Consider the following 24,812-nt stretch of genomic DNA (forward strand, 5'->3'; position numbering starts at 1 on the left):
CTGTAAATTCTACTAAGCTCATGAAAACTTCTTAGGAACGAATCTACCGCAGAGGCTGCTGAAGGAGCTGAGTTTTGTGTCTGGGCCGAATATAAAATATAGAGGCAGAGGGAGCCACGAAAACATAATTCCCTAGAAATGAGGACAATCATGGAAAATGCCATGGAACATCAAGGATTATGGCTTTGGAGGTTTTAAAAATCATAATTTTTCTAGAGTGCTTAAAGGAAGGGGGACGTAGCTGATATCATAAGAGTTTCCAAGAGGTCTGGACCTTCCTTTAGCCCAGTGGTTCTCAACCTTCCTAATGCCGCGACCCTTTAATACAGTTCCTCATGTTGTGGTGACCCCAACCATAAAATTATTTTCGTTGCTACTTCATAACTGTAATGTTGCTACTGTTATGAATCGTAATGTAAATATCTGATATGCAGGATGTATTTTCATTGTTACCAATTGAACATAATTAAAGCATAGTGATTAATCACAAAAACAATACGTAATTATATATGTGTTTTCCGATGGTCTTAGGTGACCCCTGTGAAAGGGTCGTTCGACCCCCAAAGGGGTCGTGACCCACAGGTTGAGAACCGCTGCTTTAGCCTGTGAGCATAGCATGCTTGTACCTCCTGACTAGTAAGTAATCAATATGTTTGTTTAATAAATAGTCTTCCTTTAGTTCAAACTATATACTTATACTAATACGCTTCAAAGGTAAAGAGTGAAAATGTCTTCCTTTTCCTTTTTTTCTATTTTTGGTATTTTTCTTCCCTTGTCGTGAGCCTGTAGCAACATTGTGCCAAGTTACCTGGATGAAAAATAAAAGTGCAGTCAATCATAGCTTTGCTATATTATAAATGAAAATAAGAATGTTCGAAAGTACAAAGTATTGTTATTAAACAATCACCGACACAGTTCTTCTACAGTGAGACTTATTTTTAATAATTGCTTCTCGCTGCTTTTCCATTCCTTTGTCTCCTCTCCTGATGTCAATACTAAAAAGATCAGTCAGGCTGTTCAAATCAGTGGTGATTTAAAGCCATGGAGAAGTGAAACCATGAAACGGAAACTGAAAACTCTGCGCCCGCCCACTTAGGTTTCAGCTGCAAAGCTTCCAAGAAGAAAATCAACCGAGAAAAAGAGACAGAGAGAAATGGAAAAAGGAAGAAGATTGTCTACCGCGTGGTCTCTTGAATCAGACATGAAATATCCCCTTGATTCTATCAAAGTTCTGCTGCAAAATGATATTGTTGCCTGGTGCAGTTTTCTTCAATGAATCAGACTGTATAATCCTAAATGAAATCACACTGGGAAAAAGCAAAGGTTTAAAAACTTTATCATCCCACTAGAAAACCACTGGCTATCAACATTAAGACCCTGGTAATGTCTACCAAGATAAAGATGGCTTTACGCATTCTCTCTGCCAAATCTGTGGGCTTTCTAGTCTGTTAGAGCATACACCTCTTCAACATGAATTAGAATGAAATAATACCACGGGAAAGAATATTAACATTTCAGCAATGCAATTTCTTGGTCCAGATGGGAAACCATTTGAGCTTAAAACGTAATGAATAAAGAAAAAAAAAAAGATTTAAAACTCTACATTTTATTCAATTCATAACCTACATTTCCTGACATGTGCTTCCTTAGAATGTTTCCAAGTCCCGGGGTTTGCTCAAAAGATAAATTTTGGTACAACTATGGGGCTGTCCATTAATCCACTTGCAAATACATGGGTCACAGAACAGTGTGAAGTTGCTTCTTAGATCTTCTGCGTGGAAGAAACAACACTCGGACTGCTCTTATCTCTCCTGAAGAACAAAGTCTCAGTCCTCCAACACAGCTGATTACCTAGCCTGTCGTTCAAGTTCTTCACGACGGTGATTTCACAAGCTCGTGATCCCCTGTTCAGTGTGCATTTTGCCTTGTTTAGAATTCTTCCCTGTACACTTTAAATGATCGCACCTCAGCACGGGTTATAACCCCGATCCCGTTCCTTGGGTGACTGGCCGTGCAGAAGAATCTCCTAGATTTAGAGATTGCGCAGACCCAGATCTGATTTTTCCAAGTGACTATCAACTTGGAAAAATATTTTTTTTTTGGAGATAATGAGATCGTTTGAGACTTAACAGAAAGTTGCCAAAATAGTATGGAAAGTTTCCCTATACACTTCACTTGGCTAACCTTGTGTTACTATCTTATATAACCATAGAATATTAATACAAACTATGAAATTAACCTTGGTACTAATATACTAGTAGTAACTGAAGTACAGCATGTTTTGTGATTTCACCAGTTTTCCCATTAATGTTATTTTTCTGTTCTGTTATCTCATTCAAGATTCCACATTTCATTTAGGTGTCATCCTTCCTTATAGGCCTCCATTCTGGGACAGAATTTTAGTCCTGTCTTTCATAATCTTAATACATTTGATGTGAACTGGTTGGTTGTTTTGTAGAGGAGCCCTCAATTTGGGTTAGTCTGAGGTGGTTTGTGTCCTGATTATATTATACTTATGCTCAGGGCCTCACATCAGGGGGAAGATGGTATCATTATCTACAACTGGTGATGTTGACCTTGATCACTTGGGGATTTTAGCCATGATTCCTTACATAAAGTTACTACTTTCCCCGTGGCTATTACTCAATGCTTTGGGATAGGTAATTTGAGACTGCAAATATTCTGTTTCAGCTTAAAATTTAGCCCCTAATTTTAGCATTCAGCAGTACACCTTGCCTGCAGCAATTATTATTGGGATACTCTATTAGTGATTTTCTAGTTCCTTCATTCTTTCCATGTCATTAGTTCAAATTCTTCTATAAGAAAGTATAATCTCTTCTTATTTACTTGTGTATTTACTTCATTATGAACTCTTTGTTTTATTCTTTGTTATAAATCAACATTATCATGATGTATATTATTGCTAAAGTATTCTTTGTTTATTGAAAGCCCTTTTAGGCTGTCCTCTACGTCCTTTGAAAATGGCCCCATCCTTTTATTCCTTCCTTCCCTGCTCTTCTTCCCTTCTGTTCTCTTTCATCTTTTATTTTCCCCTCCCATTCCATCTCTTCCTTCCTTCCTTCCATCTCTTCCTTCCTTCCTCCCTTCCTTCCTCCCTTCCTTCCTTCCTTCCTTCCTTCCTTCCTTCCTTCCTTCCTTCCTTCCTTCCTTCCTTCCCCATAAGAGGAGGAAAATAAGACATATAGAGAGATCCCAGGAGTATGTGCACACAGAGGAAAGATGATGTGAGGACAGAGTGAGAAGGTGACCATCCACAAGCCAAGGAGAGAGGCCACAGAAGAAAACAAATCTGCCAACACCTTAACCTTAGACTCCTAGTCTCCAGAACTGTGAGAAATTGTTGTCGATTAAGCTACCTATAGCCTGTGGTATTTTGTGATGGCAACCCTGACAGGCTAATAAATATGGGTTTTGACAGATGCATAGAATCATGTAGCCAACACCACAGTTCCACACAAAATAGTTCCGTGACCTCAAATTTGTTTCATGCTGACCCTTTATAGTTAACCCCTCCTTGTAGCCTCAAACCCTTGACAACAACCAATCTGCTCTTCATCCCATAATTTCTTTTTGTTCCAAAGTGTGATAAAAGTAGAATCACACATTATGTAGCCTTCTGGGTCTGGCTTCTTTCACTTATGAAAATGAATTTAAAATTCTTCCATGTTCCTGCATGCACTAATAGTTTGTTCCTTTATATTGTTGAGTTGTGCTCCATTTTGCAAATGTATCACCATTTTATAATCCATTCTGTAGTTGAAAGACAACTTGATTACTTCCAATTTATAATCCAAAGACTAAATAAAGCTGCTATATAGAATCACATACAAATTTTTGTATGAACCTAAGTTTTTATTTTCTTTGAGTAAATACCTAGAAGTTGATTTGCTGGGTTATATGACACATAAATATTTAAATTTTAAAGAAATTGTTAAATTATTTTGTAAAGTGCCTGTACTATTTTGTATTTCTACAGGTAATGCATAAAAATGCCACTCAATCCATGGCCTTGTCAGCACTTAGTGTTGACAAGTTTGTTTTTTTTCTTTTCTTTCCTTTTTATTATGTGCTGGTATATTAGAGATATTGTATTCTTGAATGCCTTTTAATATCTGTGGCAATGTCCCCTCTTTTGGTCCTGATATTGTTAATGTGTGTCTTGTCCCTTTTTTCTTTGTCGGTCTGGCTGGAGGTTTTTAAATTTTATTCAGTCTTTCAAAGAGTCAGCTTTCAGCTTCACTCATTTTTTTCTATTACTGTCCTGTTTTAATTTCATCGATTTCTGCTCTTCTCTCTATTATTTCCCTCTGCTTGCACTGGGTTTAGCTTGCTCTTTCTTCTCGTGAGTCTTATTGTGGAAGCTTACATTAATAATCTGAGACCTTTCTTCAGAAGTAGTTAATGTAAATTTCCTTCTAAGCACTGCTTAAGCTACAATCTATAAATTTATTGCTGTGCTTTCATTTTCATTTAGTTCAATATATTTTTAAATTTCTGTTGAAACTTCCTCTTTGACCCATGAGTTATTTAAAAGTGTACTGTTTAATTTTCAAACATTTGAGGCTTGACCAACTCCTTCTGTTATGATTTCTAGTTAAATTCCATTTCTCCTCTTTTAACTTCGTAGATGTTTATTTTATGGCCCAGAAACTGTCCTATCTCGACAAATGTTTCATCTGCAATTGAAAAGAATTTGAAATATGCTGTCTTGGGTGGAGTGTTTTATAAATGTTACACTGAATTGCTTTATAGTTTTGTCTAGGTCTTCTAGATCCTTATTTACTGTTTAACTGTTCTATTGATTACTAAGAAAAGAGAGTTAAAATTGCTATTATTGTGGAGTACTCTATTTTTTCTTTCAGTTTTATGAGGGGTTTTTTGTGCCTCGTGTTTTTTGATGTTCTATTGTTGGTTGCATATACATTGAGGCTCTTATGTATTATTGGAGAATTGATCATTTTCATCGTGGAATATCTCTCTGTGACAATATTCCTTCTTCTAAAGATTACATTGTCTCATATTAACACAGCTATCCCAACTTCTTTTGCATTTGTATGGTATATCTTTCTGAATCTTTTTAACTCAGTGTAACTCTGATGGAACCAAAAAGGGTGCGAATTTGAAATTAATATGGCTCTGACTCATTGTAAAGTTAGGGGAGACACTGTTCTAGCTTATTACATCCTGGAGCAGAACTGCTCTTTTTATTAATCACACATTAATATACGTCTTCAAATTGATTTTCCTTAAATTAAAAAAAAACATTTCTAGTTACATTGAGATAAAAATACATATTGATAATTTAAAAAGAAAGAAAAACATTTTCAGATGCTAAAGCTCAGTAATTCTGCATATATGAGAGAAAAGAACCAATTTATTTTGTCTTAATCTGGACTTAATTGTTATTTAAAAATAAGGGAGATGAGAGGAATACTTGTAATGGTAAAAAAAAAAAAAGAGCTAAAAATGAGATAAGGGTGCTTTTAGAATTAGGGTAAGAAGATGCTACTCTGTCACATGAGACTAAGACTAAATTTCTAATAGCTTCTTAATCTCTATTCTACTGACCTTAGTAAAATTTAAGGTTTGGGGATGAGTGAAAAAAAATTATCATTCTCAAGTATCCTCTCTTCTCTCTTTAGGGGAGTAAACATTGCTCAGATTATGTATTCTTTTTTTTTTTTCAAAGAACATTTGTTTCCTATCTAATGGCATGCACTTTATTTAGTGTTAAGTACGCATAGTGAATAGAAGTTCCTAAAGCAGCTCAGAGAACAGTATTCAGGGGAACATACATATAATTTATGTGATAAATGATATAATGGAGTGATGCACAACCAAGTTTAACAAGGCCAAAGAGAAGTGACATATTATGTTTAAGTGAGTGGATGCTGGAGTTAGCTCAGTTGGTTTGACTTTTTGGCTCAATCACTTACTAATTGTATGCCCTTCAGCAAGTTAATTAACCTCCTTGGTGTCCTCCCCTTCAGATGGAAATAATAGTAATATCACCCAACAGAAATGTGAAAACTCATTGTGTTAATATTAGACTGAATTAAATGAAATTGCCAAGAATCAAATCTTTAATAATAAATAAAAATGGCAATGTATATGGTTCAACCTCATGCATTATAACTCCTCAGCACAATGCTAAAATGTGGTACTGTGCTTGATTGTGTCTCCCCCTATCCCCACCCCAGAAAAATATATATTCAAGTTCTAATCCCTGTGCCTGTGGATGAGACCTTATTTGTAAATAGGCTCTTTGCAGATGTAAATAATTAAGAGGAGGTCATACTCAAGTAGCATGGAAACCTAAAAGCAATGGCTGGTGTCTTTATGAGAGAATGGAGGAATATGTATATGGATATGGATACAGTGACACAGTCGAGACACAGGGAGGAAGATTTTGTGAAAGTGGAGGAGAGGTTGAAGTGATTCATCTATAAGCCTAGGAACGCCAGTTGCCAGCAACTACCAGAAGCTATAAAGAAGCAAGGGAGGTTTTTCTTCTATAGCCTTCAGAGAGAATATGGCCCTGCTGACACCGTTATTTCAAACTCCTAGACATTGGAAATTAGCTTCTGTTGTTTGAAACCACCAAGTTCATAGTAATTTGTTACATCAGCCCTGAGAAATTAATAGAGATAGCAATTGCTTAGTAAATGTTATCTATAGGGTTTTTTAAAATAGAGATTTAAACATTTTTAAAGTATACTTGACATACAATATTATATTAGTTTCAGGTGTACAACATAGTGATTCTACATTTATATAACTTATGATGTGATCAGCACAATAAGTCTAGTAACCATCTGTCACTATACAAAGTTATCACAATATTATTGACAACGTTCCTTGTGATATGCATATTAGCTACATCACACAATTCTCATATTTAAATAACTCTGAAACTTTATTGTCAATAGCATAAGAAGTCCATCAAAGACTATTCATGTCTGGAATTACATTTTCTATTACTTTTACCCATTCCAATCAAACTTGTACAAATAAATATTTCTTAATATATTTGTTTATAATTCCTTGACTTATTTAATTTATAACTGAAAGTTTTTACCTCTTATTCCTCTTTTACCTTTTTCATCCAAACCTCATCCCCACCCCTCTGATAACCATCATTAGTTCTCTGTATCTATGAATCTGTGTGTGTTTCTGTTTGTTCATTCGTGTGTGTTTACTTAATTTCACAAATAAGTGAAATCATACAGTATTTGCCTTTCTCTGACTTATTTCACTTAAAATAAAACCCTATAGTTTCATTAATGTCACAAATGGCAAGATTTCATTCCTTTAATGGCTGAACAAAATTCCACTGAGTATATATGCCACTTCTTGTTTATCCATTCATCTATAGATGGACACTTAGGCTGCTTCCATATCTTGGCTATTGTAAATGATGCTGCAATGAACATAGGGGTGCATATATCTTTTCAAATTAGTTTTTTTTCAATTTTTGGATAAATTTCTAGATCATATGGTATTTCCACTTTTAATTTTTTGAGGAACTTCCATACTATTTTCCATAGTGGCTGCACCAATTTACATTCCCACCAACAATGCACAAGGGCTTCCGCTTCTGTTTCTTCACATACTCACCAACATTTGTTATTAGCTGACTTTTTATAATAGCCATCTGACAGGTGTGTGATAATATCTCATTATTATTTTTTATCTGCATTTCCCTGATGATTAAGTAATGTCTTTTGGCCATATGTATATCTTCCTTGGAGAAGTATCTATTCAGGCCATCAAATAGGCATCTGAAGTTAGGTTGCGTAAGTTCTTTATTTGGTATTTTGATATTGAGTTATATAAGTTCTTTATATTAACCCCTTATCAGATATGTCATTTGAAAATATATCCTCCCTCAGTAGATTGTGTTGTTGTTTTTTTCATTTTGTTGATGATTTCCTCTGCTATGTCAAAGTTTTTTTTTTAGTTTGACTTATGTTTATCACTGAAACAGAGGGGAAATAATTCACTTTATCAGAGGAGGAGGAGCAGCTAAAGAAAGGCTTCAGTGGTGATTATTCAGAAAGAAAAAGGCAAGAGCAATCCAGATAAGGAAATGTCATAAAAAATGTATCAAGAAATAAATATATACTGTTACAGATTTGATTGTAATGGGTAGGAGGAATAGAGCAAAGCAATTCTAGGCATGAAGAGTCTTTGATGAACTTTTAATGCTATGTATTGGCAATAAAGTTTCAGAGTCACTTTTTAAATATGAGAACTATGTGATCTCACTAATATTTCATAAGTTTTACTCTGGCATCACTCTATGCATTATATGGGGGAGGAGGAACTTGAGCAGTTTATTGAAATTGCCATGGCTTAGGATCATGGTGTCCCAGAAAGAGAACAGGCAAAAAAGAAGAAACAGAACTATTTCAGGTGTAGAATTTATATAATTGCAGGCTATTTGGAAATACTTAGAGAAATAAAACTATGATTATTTCCAGATTTCTGGTGTAGGAGATGGGCAAACTGAAGTAACATTTAAAGCAAGATGATTCAAGAGAAATAATTTCTTTAGTGAGAATAGAGAAAAATTGAAGTTCAGGGAAAAGTTCAGGTAAAATGTGTCTAGAATTTAGACATGTGAAGTTGAATAATTAAGGAAAGATCTTTATTGGAGTTTAGACTTTATTAGGTTTTAGATAAAAATTGAAGATTTGATGGCAGATTCACTGACCTCGGTGATTGTGCAGGGAAAAACAGAGAAGATTATATAGAAAAAGATAACTATCATGACTATTTAAATGTTGAAATGAAAAATTATAGCTTGAGAATGGGATGATAATGAGATGGTAAAACCCAAAGGTATGAGGTGATATCTCATTAGGTGGTGTTTTTGTTTTTCTGTTTGTTTTTTGCTTTGCATTTCCCTGATGTTTAGTAATGTTGAGCATTGTTTCATGTCTATTGGCCATCTGTATATCTTCTTTGGAGAAATGTCTATTCAAGTCATCTAATAGGGAGAGATGCCCACTTTTTAATTGGATTTCTTTTTATGTTGAGTCATATGAGTTCTTTATATATTTTGGATAGTAACCTATGATCAGATGTGTTGTTTGCAAATGTCTTCTTCCTCAAAGAAGAAATTTCAAGGAGGCGGTTATATGATGCTCTACAAAGTGGAAGTACTGTCAGGATGGGCTGAATTACGTTGTAGTGACAAACAAATCCAAACTCTTACTGACTTAACACAGCAAAGGTTGGTTTCTTTTTCATGTGTAATACAGATCATGGGTTGCACAGAGATCATCAAAGTCTCTCAGGGACTAGACTTATAGAAGGCTCCATCTAGACACAGATGATCACTGAAGAAAGGGGAAGGGAATGTGGTGAATCATGTTCTGGCTTTTAAAACTTTGACATATGTAAGTGACACTTTCCTTCCATTCACATGTCATTAAGCAACCACGTCACAGCTCAATGTCAAACATGGCCATCACAAGCTTACCAAGAGAATGGAAAAGATCAATTTTACCATTTGCCCAGAGGAAAAACCAAATCTTTCTAGAAAAGTCCTAAGTAAGGGGATGTGAAGAGAGGACAAAAGAGTTAGAAGAGTTACTCTAGGAACTAAGATACAGGGGTGATGGGGTTCAAGCAAATACATTGCGGAGTGAAACTGAAGGGCACAATGGGATGGGGAACATGTTTTTCTAATAAATCAGCACAACATGTTTACGTGATTTTCTCAGCCATTTTCAGTGTCTCTGTCAGAGGAAGAAATGATATGGGAAGTTGCATTGACACCAGTTTGTATTGATCCAGAACAGTCAGTGAGGGAAGTAGATCTTCCTGTAAAAGGATAACAAGCTCTAGTTTGGTTGGAGAAGAAAATCAGTGCATTATAGGTCAGGTAAACTTGAAACATAGGGAGAGGTCAAGAAATTAGAGATCAAGATGACATTGGTTACAGGTTAAGAGCTTGTGCAGGATCAAGAAAGTTACAAAATGTTTTGTAGTTTTGGTAGTTCAAACAGCAGGTCTGCCAAAGTCAATCAAAGGAATTAAAGAAAATAAATGATGTGGCTAGTTTCCTAGGATTTCTTGACTCCATTTGAGAAACTCCCCCTTTCTCAGACCTTGAATTCAGTTTCCATTTAGGGTTGTACTGCTAAAATGAATAACCCCAGACTCAAAAGCTCAATTATGGTAGATCTTAACCAATATTTGGAAATTTAGATTCCCTTTGTTAGTGTTTGATCTAGGGTTGAGTATATGGCCCAGCTCAGGACAATTAGATGTAATAAGTATCAGCTAGAAAGCACCTAGAAAAAAAATTCTAGGTTAATAGAAAAAGCTAATGAGAATTGGGCTTCTTTTTCCCTCCCATCCACTTCCTTCTTAGCCAAGGTTTTGTCTTGTGAGAACATGATGTTAGAGCTACATAATCCATTTTGAAACCATGAGGAAAAAGTTTTTAAAAGTTCCAATTGACTTTTTTGATATTATTAAGTGATTGGACTAAACATACACATGCAGATGTCATGTAATGTGAAATAATTAAATGCCTTTGGTATTCACATCATTACAAATTAGGTAGTCTAATAGAGTAAACAATCATATGTGAAATACTTCACTCAGTGAGAATTAATGACTCCTTCCTTTGTATTCTTTCAGTGTCTAATAATTTATTTAGCTATTTCTTAAGTTTCCTTTAGTATCATGTGTGTAGATATGTGTGTGTGTCTTTTGCTAGCCAGATTGCAAACTTTCTTTAACCATTTCTTGCTTATCTACAAAGCAGTTTCTCTCCCGATCAGGAGTCTGACCCATCTCATAAAATGACCCCTCACCCACCAGTATCTACAACTCAAAAACATTCAAATCATTCTGGTTTACTGTTTCCCTCCTATCCACATCCAATTCATCAACAAGACTGTCAGTTCTGTCTCTAAATTATATCTAAACTCTATGTCCACTATCATCCAGTACAAGCCATCATCATCTCTGGCCTTGGTCATGGGCGATCGAATTCTAAAAACTATGAGATCTCAACTACCTGCCAAATCCTTCTCAAGGCAGTCAGAATGTTCTATGAAGTTAAGACTCATATACCAGCCTCTTCCTAAAATCTCTGTGATAGCTATCCATTGTATTCTTGTCTCAGTCATAGGCTCTGACATTCTAGTTCCTGACTCCCTCTCTCACTAACCATATTCTATACGCTCCAGCCACACCAGCCTCCTTTTAGTTCCTCAAACCACAGAGCTTTTTCCTGTCACAGTGAGTTTGAACTTGTTCTTTCTTCCGCCTGAACCACTTTCCCCAATGGCTCCTCAAATAGCTGTCTCCTCATTACAGAGGCCTCACCTCAAGTGACACCTTTTCAGAAGCTACTTGATCAGTCCATGAATAATAGGAATTCCCTATTCCTGTCCCCTCTCACCACCACTTCACCTTGTTTATTTCCTGTGTAGATCTACATGCAGATGGTCTAAGACAGATGGTCTTGTTTTCTTCTGACTTCTTTTTTTTGGTTGTTTATCTGTCTCACCCAAGTCTAGAACGTAAGCTCCATGAGATCAGGGACTTTTCCTGTCTGGTGCGTAATACTGTATCACAGTATTTAAAACAGAGTATAATAACTGCTTACAAAATATTAGTTGAATGAATAAAACTTTGTGTACTCTTTTTCCTCCTTACTCACTCCTGTGCTTAACACAGAGGCATATTTCATGGCTACTCAATAAATATCTCATTTGTTTAAGACATGTTTATTAAACATTTAATATGTAAAACTTCATGTAAAACACTGAGGACATACTGGTGAAGAAGGAGGAGAAATAAAATCCTATTTTCCTCCCAAATGTAATGTAAAATATTCAGTAAAATACTTTTTGCTTACCCTCTGTAAGCGGAAGAACCATGACTTCTGATTTACAAAGTGTGAATACAGTTCAAGCCTTAATTTTTATGCTCTAAATGCACATACTTCCTTTCTGTCAATGTCAAATGAATCACTACATTTTCAACACTTGATGATCTTTATTATCGTGAAATATCCTGCAATTAACAAAAATATTTAGACAACATTCTATGTAGAATCATAATATAAAGTATTCTCTGTTTTAAAGTGAAATATTGCCTAAGGCTAGTTCTTACCAGGAGTTCTGGCTTCCACATTACATATGCATTAATAGTTTGTCTGAACTCGACAACAATTTTTAATTTTTCCTTGGCAATACAAGCGTTTCTCTTACATTCATGAATCTCAATGATCTTTTCTAGCTGCTGATGTCAAGTCCACAGCTTCTCATCTCTTTTTAACTGCTTTTTGTCACAACTCCTATTAACTCCTTACTTCCCAGAGAGTTGTTTCTTTCTGCTAACTGCTTTTCTTTCAACTACATTTCTTGTGGTAACATTGGATAATAACATTATATAGGTTCCAAGCGTACAATTCTATGATACATCACCTGTGTACTGCATTGTGTGCCCACCACCCAAAGTCAAATCTTCCCTCACCACATATTTAACCCCCCTTTTTAATAAAGATTAAATCTTTGGAGAAAATCAGGAACTGGATATGAAACAAGAAATGGTTCTGATTTGGCTTCAAATAATCCAATGATTAAGATATGACTGTAAATAGTAGGAGAAAATACAATGAACATACAAAAAAAGGGGGGATCTCATTTTATTATTCTTACCCCTCAGATTTAGTATATCCACAATTTAGTATATACAAAAAAGTTGATAGTATTGAGTCAAAAGTTTTAGCTGTAAGTTAATTCAGAAGATTCTTGAAGAGTCAAACGATTTATATTAAAAGGTGGAGAGATATTTGGGTTGTGCATAACTGAAGTAAAAAATTTAATTATAATGTAAAAAGCAAAAGGATAGCATATTTATACAGGTGATGAATAATGAAAACGTGGAAGATGTATAATGTAAAAATAAAATGATCACAGCCTTGGACAGGTTGCTCAGTTGGTTGGAGCATCCTTCCTTATACCAAAAAGGTTGCAGGTTCGATCCCCCATCAGGATGTGTATGGAAGGCAACTGATTAATATTGATTGATGCTTCTCTCTCTTTCTCTACCTCCCTCTCTTTCTACCTCCCTCTCTTTCCAAAATCAATTTGAAAAAACACCACATCCTTAGATAAGGATTAAAAATAATGATAATAATCAGCAGATACTGGGGTTACTGATTATTCTGAAGATTTGCAAATTGTGGGAGAGAAAGTTGGAAAGCTACAGACCTATGCATAATATACACTAGTTTCAAAGGCCAGGTTAGGTTTCAAAGGCTGTGAGTCAAAGAGCTTCAGAAGACCAGAGGGGAGCTTGTCTAGAGCTTGACCAAGACCAGAGGTTAGGTAAGTGAGTTTAACAGTGGCATTGAGGATAAACAAGTTTCAGATAGATGTGGAGTGTAATTTTGGGAAAAGAATAAGGCAATTACACATTTTTTTTCAAACTAAATAATTTAAAGTTGTAGGAAAGACAATAGAGTAAGATGCTAGATTTAGATTCAGTCTTGAGTTTTATTAGTAAACTCCTCTAATCCTTCAAGACCCAGCTCAAATATGTTGGCTCCTCAGAAATTTTTTCTGATGGCTTGGACTGTTGCTCCTGAATCTTTAATCATATATCCATTGTAGAATTTACATCACTGCATTTCCCATGTGACTTTGCAGTACTTCCCACTAGTATGGAGGGGGCATGTTTCCTTGCCCAATCATCCTTGACCTTGGCCATTAGACATCACTTGATCAATGGACTGTTAGGGTGGATGGGGCATGAGCAGCCTCTTTAAATGTGCCTTGTGTGATTCGGGTTAGCTTATTGCATGGCTATTATTTGCCATGAGAAAAGCGAGGCTGAGTAATTATTACCCTTCATCCAGGCACATGGGGCAGACCTGGTCATGAGAGGAAGCTTGGAGTCCAGTCTGGACAAGACATAGCAAGCCAAACTCTATTGAATCACAACTGACCTACAGAAGTGTGAGGATGAAAGTGTTTGCTGTTGTAAGCCACTGAAATTTTGAAATTGGTTATTATTTAAAAAATGATGACTTCACCTTTTTCAACACTCTCACATACATAAGTTTTGATTCTCTGTAGGGATTCATGTGGTATTCTGAATCTATATCTATTACAGTATCTCCTAATTGGTAAATTCCTGTTCAAACATCTGTCTCTCCTCAAACACAGTAGGCAATTTTACTATCCAGACATATCTTATTGGTGTTTTTATTTTACTGTGCTCAAAGTAACTAGTACAAAGTAACCAGTGCAGAGCTGCTTTTTACATGTGAATGTTCAAAGGAAAGGGTATCAGACATATGTGTAAGACAAATCCAGTCTAAGATATTTTGAAGCATCCATAACTTATCCACCACATATTGTTTTATTTCAGGCTTTTAGAAATCTCTGGTTTAAAGACAGAAAGTTATGGAAAAGAGTTAAATAAACTATGTGGCATTACAAAATAATATTAGCAGGGCATTCATAAAGTTAGTACTGTCAGTTTAAATGCTAAGTCAATCCTAACTCATTCTCATTTATGGGAGCCTATTAAAAAGCTAACGGTTACTCTTTTCTGGCTCTATTTTTGCATTACATATTTTTATGTTGCTGAGTAAATTCTATTTAGACATTAGTTTTTGCTCATATAAACTATTTTTGAATAGATAAAAAGCAATGAAAGCAGTTCCCAACTCAGAAGCTTAAATTATCCACACAACTAAATAGCTGTGGCTATAAATACATGTTAGGATGAAAATGTGGAATTTGTCTGTACCATTTAGGAAATCAATTTTATACTGAGTCCTGAATGTATGGTGTCAAAGCATAATAAAATTTGATTCATAACTAAGTGAATAAACTGTAAGTCATAAAACTCCTAAGCCCCAAATTGTCAAACAGAGTAATTTCTAGTTTTAAACATGAGTCCATTAGGCTATCAGATACCACTCCTATTTTGCTAGCATTATAAGACAGAGTAATATTTATTTACATAGGACAGTTCAAATACACTATCCAATGAGCGATGCTTACTTTTTGTTAAATGGCAGTAGACACTGTGCTATACGGCCCAGATGGCCCTTGCAGGACTGCAGCAATTTTCTCTGGGAGTTGCCCTCAACTGAAGAGGACCTTCTCATTCAAGATTACATCCGCCTTCCCTGTGGCAGCCTGCAGTCAATGACCAGGTGATGTGGGATATAAAACTGGGCCCATAGCCCCAAACTAGGGCAAGTGCAAAGGGCCATCTCAGCTTGCTGTGGGGTCATCTGGAGACCTCCATTGAGATCGCACCGGAGCTCAACCTTTCCCTCCGCCCAAGAGAGTGGTGCCCTTTTCACTCCCCTAAGGTTGTTGGTCCCAAGAACCCTTCCTCATACACTCCCTTCACATTAATCTCTATCTACACAACTCCTTCCTGGAAACCTGGCCGATAACACTTATGATAAATAATAAATGCAACCTGATAACATTAATTGAATTGAATTGAGTCTACCTTAATTGAACCAGCAGTTAGGGGAAACACTATGATAAAATGGTGGAGTCTTGCCCTCCAGGAGCATGTAGCTCTAGTGAGGAAACAGAGATGTAAACACATAATTATCTTCTCGTGAGGCAAGCCCTGGAAAAGAGATGAACGGATCTCTGCATTTTTAATTGTTTCCTGTGGAAGGGCTACTGGCTGCTCTGTATATTCCCTGTAGCCCTCACAGTTAGTCAGAGCCATAGTACAAGTTCTGGCTAATAGACTGGAGGCAGAAATGACACATTCCAGGTCTCGGCAGAAGCATATTTTGAACCGCAGGTCTGTTCCTCACCTCTCTCATTTTCTGTTATGGCAAACTGGAAGCCCCAAGTTGAGATGTTGGCATAATGAGATAGAAGTCTCATCTTTGGAGTCACCAGATCTGCCTCGTAGTGGCCTTTGTATAGAGATGGGACATCTGATGTGTAAAATCCCAAGATCAGCGGGGTTGATAGTATAGTAGCATAACTTTGCCCACTCTCAATAACATCTGGCTGATAACCTATACCCATTTTGGCGAGGAAGCTAAGAATATAAGACATACCCTGTAGCTATGACATTTAAGCTGAGCACTGAGTGATTGATAATTGGTTTTTCTCTGCAGAGAAGAGAATTGGTCTTTTTTAAGGAAGAGGAAATACACCAAAGAGCTAATCAGACCTGGTTGGTCAGGAAATACTAAGTTGTCATATGTTATTTATAGTTTAAACTCTTAACCCAGGCGAGGGGGCTTTCATCTGTTGAAATGATAGAACTGCATGCCGTTTTTTGAGTGGAGGCACACTTTTGGGGGAAGAGTGTCCCAGAGATGTTTAGAGCACAGTTTAGGTGAGATGCAAATGTGAAAGATGGGGGTAGGGGAGAGAAAAATTGATTGAAATGAGGCCAGAGAGCTGGAATTTATACGAGATTTCACATGTCCACTAAAGGAGTGTCGATTTATTTTAACCTAGGCAATTTATTAAAGTAAAGGTAGTACTATGCCATTTCGTCGTGGCAGTTCATTTTCTTAATTTACTGATGAGTCAAAGGCAGGAACAATATCTCCCATGACTCTTAGGATAAAGTCTAATCTCTTTAACTTGGACCTTGAGGCTTTCTGGGACCTGGGTGTTGCTAATTTCTCCAATTACAGTAGTTGGTGTCTGAGCCTTGAAAAGGGGCTGTGTGAATTCGAACCCTTTCTCTAACAGTGGGTCATTATCATCATCTGTAAAATAAAGATAATACTACTTATTCAGAAGGTTTACAGGGTAGATTACCCAAATAAATCCATGGGAACTATTTATATTTTTTAAAGGTTCTTGACAAATAGTACAAGCTCAGAAATCTCAAGTGTTTTGTGTACCTCTCACCTCACCACCCACATTCTGGAATAATGCCTATTTAACCTTCAATTAATAGAGTAGATGTTAACTTTTTTTCTGAGAATAATGCAGTGGTCCTCCAAAACTCAGTGAAGTTATTGCCCAGGCCCTTCCGCAATATCTTGGACTTTTGAATAGACTGTCCTAAAATTTAATCATATCATTACTTATGTGTATCTGTACACAGAGTCCTGATTATACTCTGAGAAGTAGAATATTGTTGAAGAATTTTTAGTAGCGGAACGACATGATACACGTGTCTAAAGAATCACTCTAGCTGCTGTGTTGCGAATAGATTCCATGGGAGCAAGTCTCTAGACGTGCTGTGACCTGCTGGAAAGTAATGGCAAAGGTTTAGGTGAGAGATGGCAGAGGCTTGGCCTGGGGTAGCAGCAGCGTCATTGTGATATATTTTGAAAGGGAAGCCTCCCCTGTGGCAGTTTTCTGATGAATTGCATATGGTTTGTCAGAGAAAGTAGAGTCCAAAATTATGCCAATTTTTTGTTTCAGGCATCTGGAAGGAAGGAATTGTCATCTACTGAGAAATGGAAGACTATGGTAGAACATTTTTGGGGGGAGGGATAAAATAAAACAAACTAACTAAAAAAATCTAAGTTCAGTTACAGAATGTTGGATTTGGGACATCTATCAGACATCCGCTTGGAGATGATGGGGAGTCAGTTGGATATGTGAGAATGGATTTCAATAGAGAAGTAGCTGGGAAATGTAAATTTGAAAGTTGTCAGCATATAGATGGTTTTGACAGCTTTAAGGCCAGATGAGAGTTCCAGGGCCATGAGTGGAGAAGAGGAGAGGACCAATGCCCAAGCTTGCAGATCTCTGACATTTAAGGAGTCGGAGAATCAGAAAATGATCTAGCAAAAGAGACTGGATTTGAGCAATAATCAAAGGGGAAAGAAAAACTGAGAGGCTACGGTGGTCTGAAAAAAACAAGTATAGAGAGAATTTTGAGGAAGAATTTTTTTTAGTTCATTTTTTAAGAAGGGAGAATAACAGCATGTTTGCATGCTGATGGGAATGGCCCAGTGGAGAGCAAGCTTTGAGGATGCCTGGAGGGAAGATAAGAATGCTTCTGTGCTGGGCAAGAGGAGGCAAGAAGGGGGAGGACTGGATCACACACAGGTGAAATGAGTGGATTTAGACAGGAGTCTGGATAGCTCACCTCTGGGCATGGTTAGGAAAGCCAAATCTGGGGACGGGAGGCTGGTAGATGTCGGAGGAATTTGTGAAAGTTTCCCTCCTTACTTCTTTTAGTTTCTCGGTAGCAATAGGAACCAAGGTCATCAGGTGGGCCTCAGTTTCCCCATATGTAAAACAAATATTACATTTAGCATCCTATATAATAAAAGGGTAACATGCAAATCGACCCAACAGCAGAACAACCGGTCGCTATGATGGGCACTGACCACCAGGGGGCAGACACTCAACGCAGGAGCTGCCCCTGGTAGTCAGTGCGCTCCCACAGGGGGAGCACTGCTCAGCCACAAGTTGGGCTGATGGCTGGCAAGTGCAGCGGAGGTGGCGGGAGCCTCTTCCACCTATGCAGCAGTGCTAAGGATGTCCGACTGAGGCTTAGGCCCACTCCCCCGTGGAGAGCGAGCTTAAGCTGCAGTCAGACATCCCCCGAGGGCTCCAGGACTGCTAAAGGATGCAGGCCAGGCTGAGGGGACCCCCCCCCCACACCCCCGAGTACACGAATGTCATGCACCGGGCCTCTATTATTTCTATGATTCTGTAAGTGGGTAGTAATTTCAAAAGCACACACTCAAAAAGATTCAAGAGCTGACCATCAGCTCTGCATATTCAGTAAGTAGGAGAGAGCTTATAAGGCACAATTATTGCTTTTGTTATATTATCCCATATTTTATTATATTTTGCTTGTGTGACATCCTCATGGTTTCTGGCACATTTATAATTTCTAACAAGTGAAGACACTGTCTTGGAGATTGACATAGCCCATCTGCTTTAAAACAGCTTATGTTACAAAATGCCATATTTTCTCCTAACAACTTCTTGCACTGAAGCAGATAAAAAATAACAAGTTGGTATTAAGAAATGGGTTTTTGGAGTAGTCACCTATGCAGGACCATGAGAAGCATTCCTTTAAACAAAATTAAAAGTTGATTAGTTCCGGTTTTCTCCCCTAAAGTAGCATCATTCCTACCTAACTAGTAATGCATTCCTATTTTGCCTTTTATGATGAGCTAAAAAGTTAATGTATAGTAACACAGAAAGTAAAATAGATCAACTTCTGTTCCAAGAAAATATGCTTTTCATATCAAATTCAGTTTTTCCAGACTGAGGCTCCAATTGTGGACTGAAGCAATTAGAAATAAATATAAGGTTTTCTAAAATTACTGTGCAGGTACAAAGTCTGAGGAAAAAGGGTGCTACTTTAAAATGTAGTAGGTTTTCATTCTTGTTTAAGTTTTGAAATTACAGTGTTTTGAATCTTTTGTTAAGAGTCTCACCACCTCTATACAGATGAACTGTGTGCATTTCAATATAAAGGAATGGTGTGAGCAATTTCACTCCATTACTCCCAATTCTAATATATACTAGTGTCTGTGCCAATGCTACTAACAACACAACAACAAAAAATAATAATAAAAATAAAACAAATAAAAAACAAACAAACAAAAAAACCCCAAACAAACAGGAAAAGAACAAAGTCTTTTAATTCGTATAATGGGCTTGAGTGAGATGGTAGCTTTCATCTCATGGATCAATGCACTAAGGGATTTTAAAAATTTTTAGAAAACCCAGAAATATACAGTATGTCAACAACACATGCCTTTTCATTACACAGAGAGTGTCTTATCTATAGCGAATTACAAAGAAAACTCATTCACATTGCACATTTACTATCAATAGGTCACCTATTTCTATGTTGCTGAGTCTAAGTATGTTTTTCACAAGAATGTAAGAAAACAGAAGCACAGTAAAGTTAAGACTTTCAATTTTTTCAAAACCAATTTGTGATACTTCTATAAATAATATCAACTGAATTTGCTCAGGTTAAATGCTACAATATGATATATGAAAGGAGCTAAGTAGATTGAATGCCTGCATTTGGATAGAGTACTATATATAGATTCATACAATGTAATCTGCAAAGGCATTTTAATAAATAAGTGTTGGGTGGAGTTTTTAGTTACTCTAAAGCTTAATATGCAAACATGTATTCTGACAGATAAATAAAAAGTAGATGATTACGCATATTATCTCTCAATCTCATTATATATTTTTTCCATGAAAATATGTCAACTATTTGAATTCATAGCACTTTTGCCTTTGTTCCTTCTTATCAAAATTACATTCTCCCTTATAATTTGTAAATTGAAGCATGTATTGTAATTTACTTTAAACAGAATTATTCAAAATTTGCTGCAAATAATTTCAGCCACCACGTAAAACATGCAAGTGTATCTGATCACAAGAACAACAAAAAACGATACTACAAAGCTGGTCTAGGAAAATATTTATTTCAATGACTTTCCTACTAACCAGATCATTTTTTGAAATAATTTTTTTGTTTGACAAATCAATAGTTATGACAAATGTTTCACACCATATTAAATAAGTTGTATTTTTATGAACACACACACACACACACACACACACAGTTATAAAAAGGAAGTTCTGTTTAAGTCTATGCCTTTAAATTGCCTGTTTAAATTGGATTCCTTTGAGCATGGCTATCAAAAACCAGTCTGTCTCTTAAATCCCTCAAGACAGCATTTGCTTTACTTGGAAACAGGTAATCTTGTAAGTTCCTGGCAGTGGTGTTTCTATATGATATAAAATCATCTGTTTTAAGTGAAAAAAAATGTAGTGATGATGTCAAACTATTCCTACACTTGATTCATGTAATCACTATTTTATTTTTAGATTTATTTATTCAACCAACATTTCCTGAGTGATTATTATTCCTGAGGGGAACAAAACAGATAAAATTCTGCCTCATGGAAGCTACGTGAAGGAAGAGAAGTCAGCACAAAGTTTAAACATCAGAATCATTTATAATTACAACTGACATTAATCAAAATACTAATTAATATATAAATGGTAAGGAAGACAACTAGCAAAATCACAAATCATTGCTTTGCATACACCAACACAGAAAGCTAATGATTTGGTTGATCGGTATAGTTTACTTTTCTTAGCACATGCGAATATTTTCTGAGTCAGGCTTCTTTTTAAAAAAATATTTTTATTGATTTTTAGAGAGAAAGGGGGGCACAGGGAGATAAAAACATCCATCAGCTGCCTCCTGCATGGCCCCTACTGGGGAACAAGCATGCAACTCAGGCATGTGCCCTGACCAGAACTGAAACATGACTCAACCACTGAGCCACACCAGCTAGGACAGGCTTCCTTTTAAAAATGGTATATATAAGTATTTTTAAAACTAAAAGATACAAAGAACTTCTACATCTCAACAATAAGTAAACATATAGCCCAGACTGAAAAATGGGCAATTTATTTAACAGACATTTCACCAGAGAAGATACATAGATGGCAAATAAAAGCAGATGAAAGATGCTTAATATTTCTGTCTTTAGTAATGCAAATATAAACAACAATAAGATGAGATAGCACCACACACCTATTAAAATGGCTAAAATATAAGAACAAGTGACTGTACTAACTGCTGGTGAGGAGACAAACTCTTTCATTGTTGGAAATGCAAAATGTTGCAGCCACTTTGGAAGACAGGCATTTCTTACAAAGCTGAACATAGTCTTACTGCAAGATCTGGCAACCACAATCTTAGGTATTATCCAAGTATTTTGAAGTTTATATTCACACAAAGACTTGCATGTGAATATTTAGAACAACTTAACTAAAAACAACCAATATGTTTTTGAATAGATGAATGGATAAACATATATTCTGACAATGGAATATCTTTTCTGTGATTAAGAAAGGAATAAGCTATCAAGTCATTTAAAAATATGGATACACCCTGGCCAGCGTGGCTCAGAGGTTGAATGTCGACCTATGGATCAGAAGGTCATGGTTCGATTCCCAGTCAGGGCATTTGCCCAGGTTTCAGGCTCGATCCCCAGTGTGGGGCATGCAGGAGACAGCCGATCAGTGAGTCTCTCTCATCATTAATGTTTCTCTCTCTCTCTCTCCCTCTCCCTTCATCTCTGAAATCAATAAAATTTTTTTAAAAGATATGGATACATCTTAAATGAAAGTATGTACTTCAGATATGACCTGATGAAAATGACATTTACCTCTGTGGTTTTCCTTCCCAAATCCCATAACTCTAATCTGAACATAAAGAAATCAGACCAATTCCAACAGAGGGTTCCCTAGCAAAATACCTGAGCAGAAATTCTCCTAATTGTCTGGGCCAGTGGTTGGCAAACTGCAGCTCGCGAGCCACATGAGGCTCTGTGGCCCCTTGAGTGTGGCTCTTCCACAAAATACCCTGTGCGGGCGCGCATGTACAGTGCGATTGAAACTTCGTGGCCCATGCGCAGAAGTCAGTATTTTGTGGAAGAGCCACACTCAAGGGGCCGAAGAGCCGCAGTTTGCTGACCACTGGTGGGCTCTCAAAAACAAAGGAAGTCTGATTAATAGTCATAGCCAAGAGGAGCCTAAGCATACATGACAAATAAATGTGAAGTAATATTTTGGATAGCATCCTGGGACAGAAAAGGAACATTAGGTAAAAACTAAGGAAATCGGAGTAAAGTATAGTCTTCAGTTAACAATAATGAAAAAAATTTTCTCTGTTTTCAACAGACTCCACTCCACCCTTCCCACTGTCATCACTCTCATGCTCAGGGAACACAAACAGCTGTATAATCACAGATATCAGAACTCCTAGGGAATTCAGATTTCTCAGGAAATTGCTTATTCTTCAAAAGATGAAATCTTCCTAAAATCAGATCCTCAACCTTTCAAACAGTACATATGCAACCTGACTTAATCTGTTCTTGATGGCTTGGAATATTTAGAAATAACAGTTTTGGGATGACTTACAGGATTTTTTGAGGGTCCATTGTCCTAACTCCACCTATTGAAGACAGAGATAGCATCCCGTCTCCCACCCGCACCCCTTTTTTTAAAGAACTGATACATAAACAAAGTACTCTTCTCTTTTGTGAGCATTGAATCTGGCCTGTTATGAGTAGGCCATGGTCTCTCCTGTATTTGGTTTTGTATTATATGTCCTTCTCAATCTTTGTCTGGCTCTGTATGTAAGTAACTGGCCTGACCCGAGAATTCCTATGATACTGCATCTTGTAACTGCTCCTCACCTCTGCCTGCTGGAATCCTGGCAAGGGACAGACCTTTGGGATACAACTATGGGCGCCTTGGTACTCCCAATCCCCATATGTCATGGGAAAGGTATCACTGATGACAATGCCTGGGCTGCTTTCCTTTATGAAAGGATCTCCCTTAAGGTACCAGATGTCATGGTTCCTGCTCAAATACTTCTTATGAGAAAGGCATTTAGTGAGGACTTTATATAAAATAACATCTCTTAGTGTCTGTCTAATCCTTTTCCCTGATTTGTTATAGCACTTGTCACCACCATATTACATGATTATTTATTTACTTGTTTATTGTCTGTCTTTCCCATTAGTAAAGGCAGGCACCATGCCTTTTTGGTTTCCTGCTCTAAATCCCATGCTTACAACACTGCCCACTCACTGAATATTTAAAAATTAAACTTTCTAGGGTCAGAGTATTCCAGTGTGCTTCCAAAAATATTTTGGAAGTCTCTTTGCTTTGTCTAATCAACTTCCTCTACTCTGACAGTAGTTACAACAGCTATTGATAAATTACACTTAAATAAACCCTGATTCAGGGTCAGTGATGATCTCAGATAAGGAAGTATCTGAACTGTGTGTATGGACTTTATGACATCAATGTTGCCACTCAACGGCCTTAAATACTTCTTAGCCACATTCTGCAGGTTTTATGTGAAGTTTCCAAATTGTTATGCTATGACCAGAAGAATAGTTAACTGTTACTATAATTTATTCTGAACAAAACATGCATGGTACAGGAAGTATTCATGGAAGGGAAAAATACAGTACATTGCAAAGCCAAATATATGCTATTTTTAAAAAGTAAGTATTCTTTTAAAAAATTAGATGATCTATGTTTCTCTTCTTTAGAGAGTATAATCAAGAGAGAATTAGATTAATATTGACAAATGTCACTAATTTCATCTCCCCAAAACATTTCAAATCATGAGTAATAAGTTCACATCCATAGCAACCACAAGATAAGAAATTTTTCTTGAGGCCACATAACCCCCATATAACAATAATTTTAACATGCTAAACTGTCACTCAATTTTGAGTAGTGCAAAATGCATTTCCCTTTGGCAATAGCAATTATTTTCATTAATAGGCAAGGCTGATCATTGTAAACTTTCTTTATCCTTTTATACAGTAATGTGCAGCTCAAGGAAGTATCACAAGGTCAGAATGAATATAAAAACCCATCTTTACTCAAACACATTAACAAAGACAGCAGAAACATTCTGTGCATAGCCCAACAATGAAACACACCAAAATGTCAGAACTGCATTAAATATGTGAGAGTCCCAGTTGTTCTTCACACAAATCACATGCGCAACAAAAGAAATAAAATTATTTTTAGCTTCTTCACACACCTACTGATCTCACAAAATTTAAATATTCAGGGGGTTTGAACTCCCAGTTTTATTACCCCCTCTTCTTTGGCACTCTTAGTTTAAAGATTGTTTCTATCACTTTTTTTTTTTTCATTTTGGAAGGGCCTTCTTTTGGCCATTCTCATGAATCCTACTGTATTTTCATGAAAGTGGGTCATATCAACACTGAATGTTTCCAAAGCTGAACTCCCAGG

Source organism: Myotis lucifugus, unplaced genomic scaffold (genome assembly GCF_000147115.1).
Source record: "Myotis lucifugus unplaced genomic scaffold, Myoluc2.0 scaffold_17, whole genome shotgun sequence".
Classification (NCBI taxonomy): Eukaryota; Metazoa; Chordata; class Mammalia; order Chiroptera; family Vespertilionidae; genus Myotis; species Myotis lucifugus.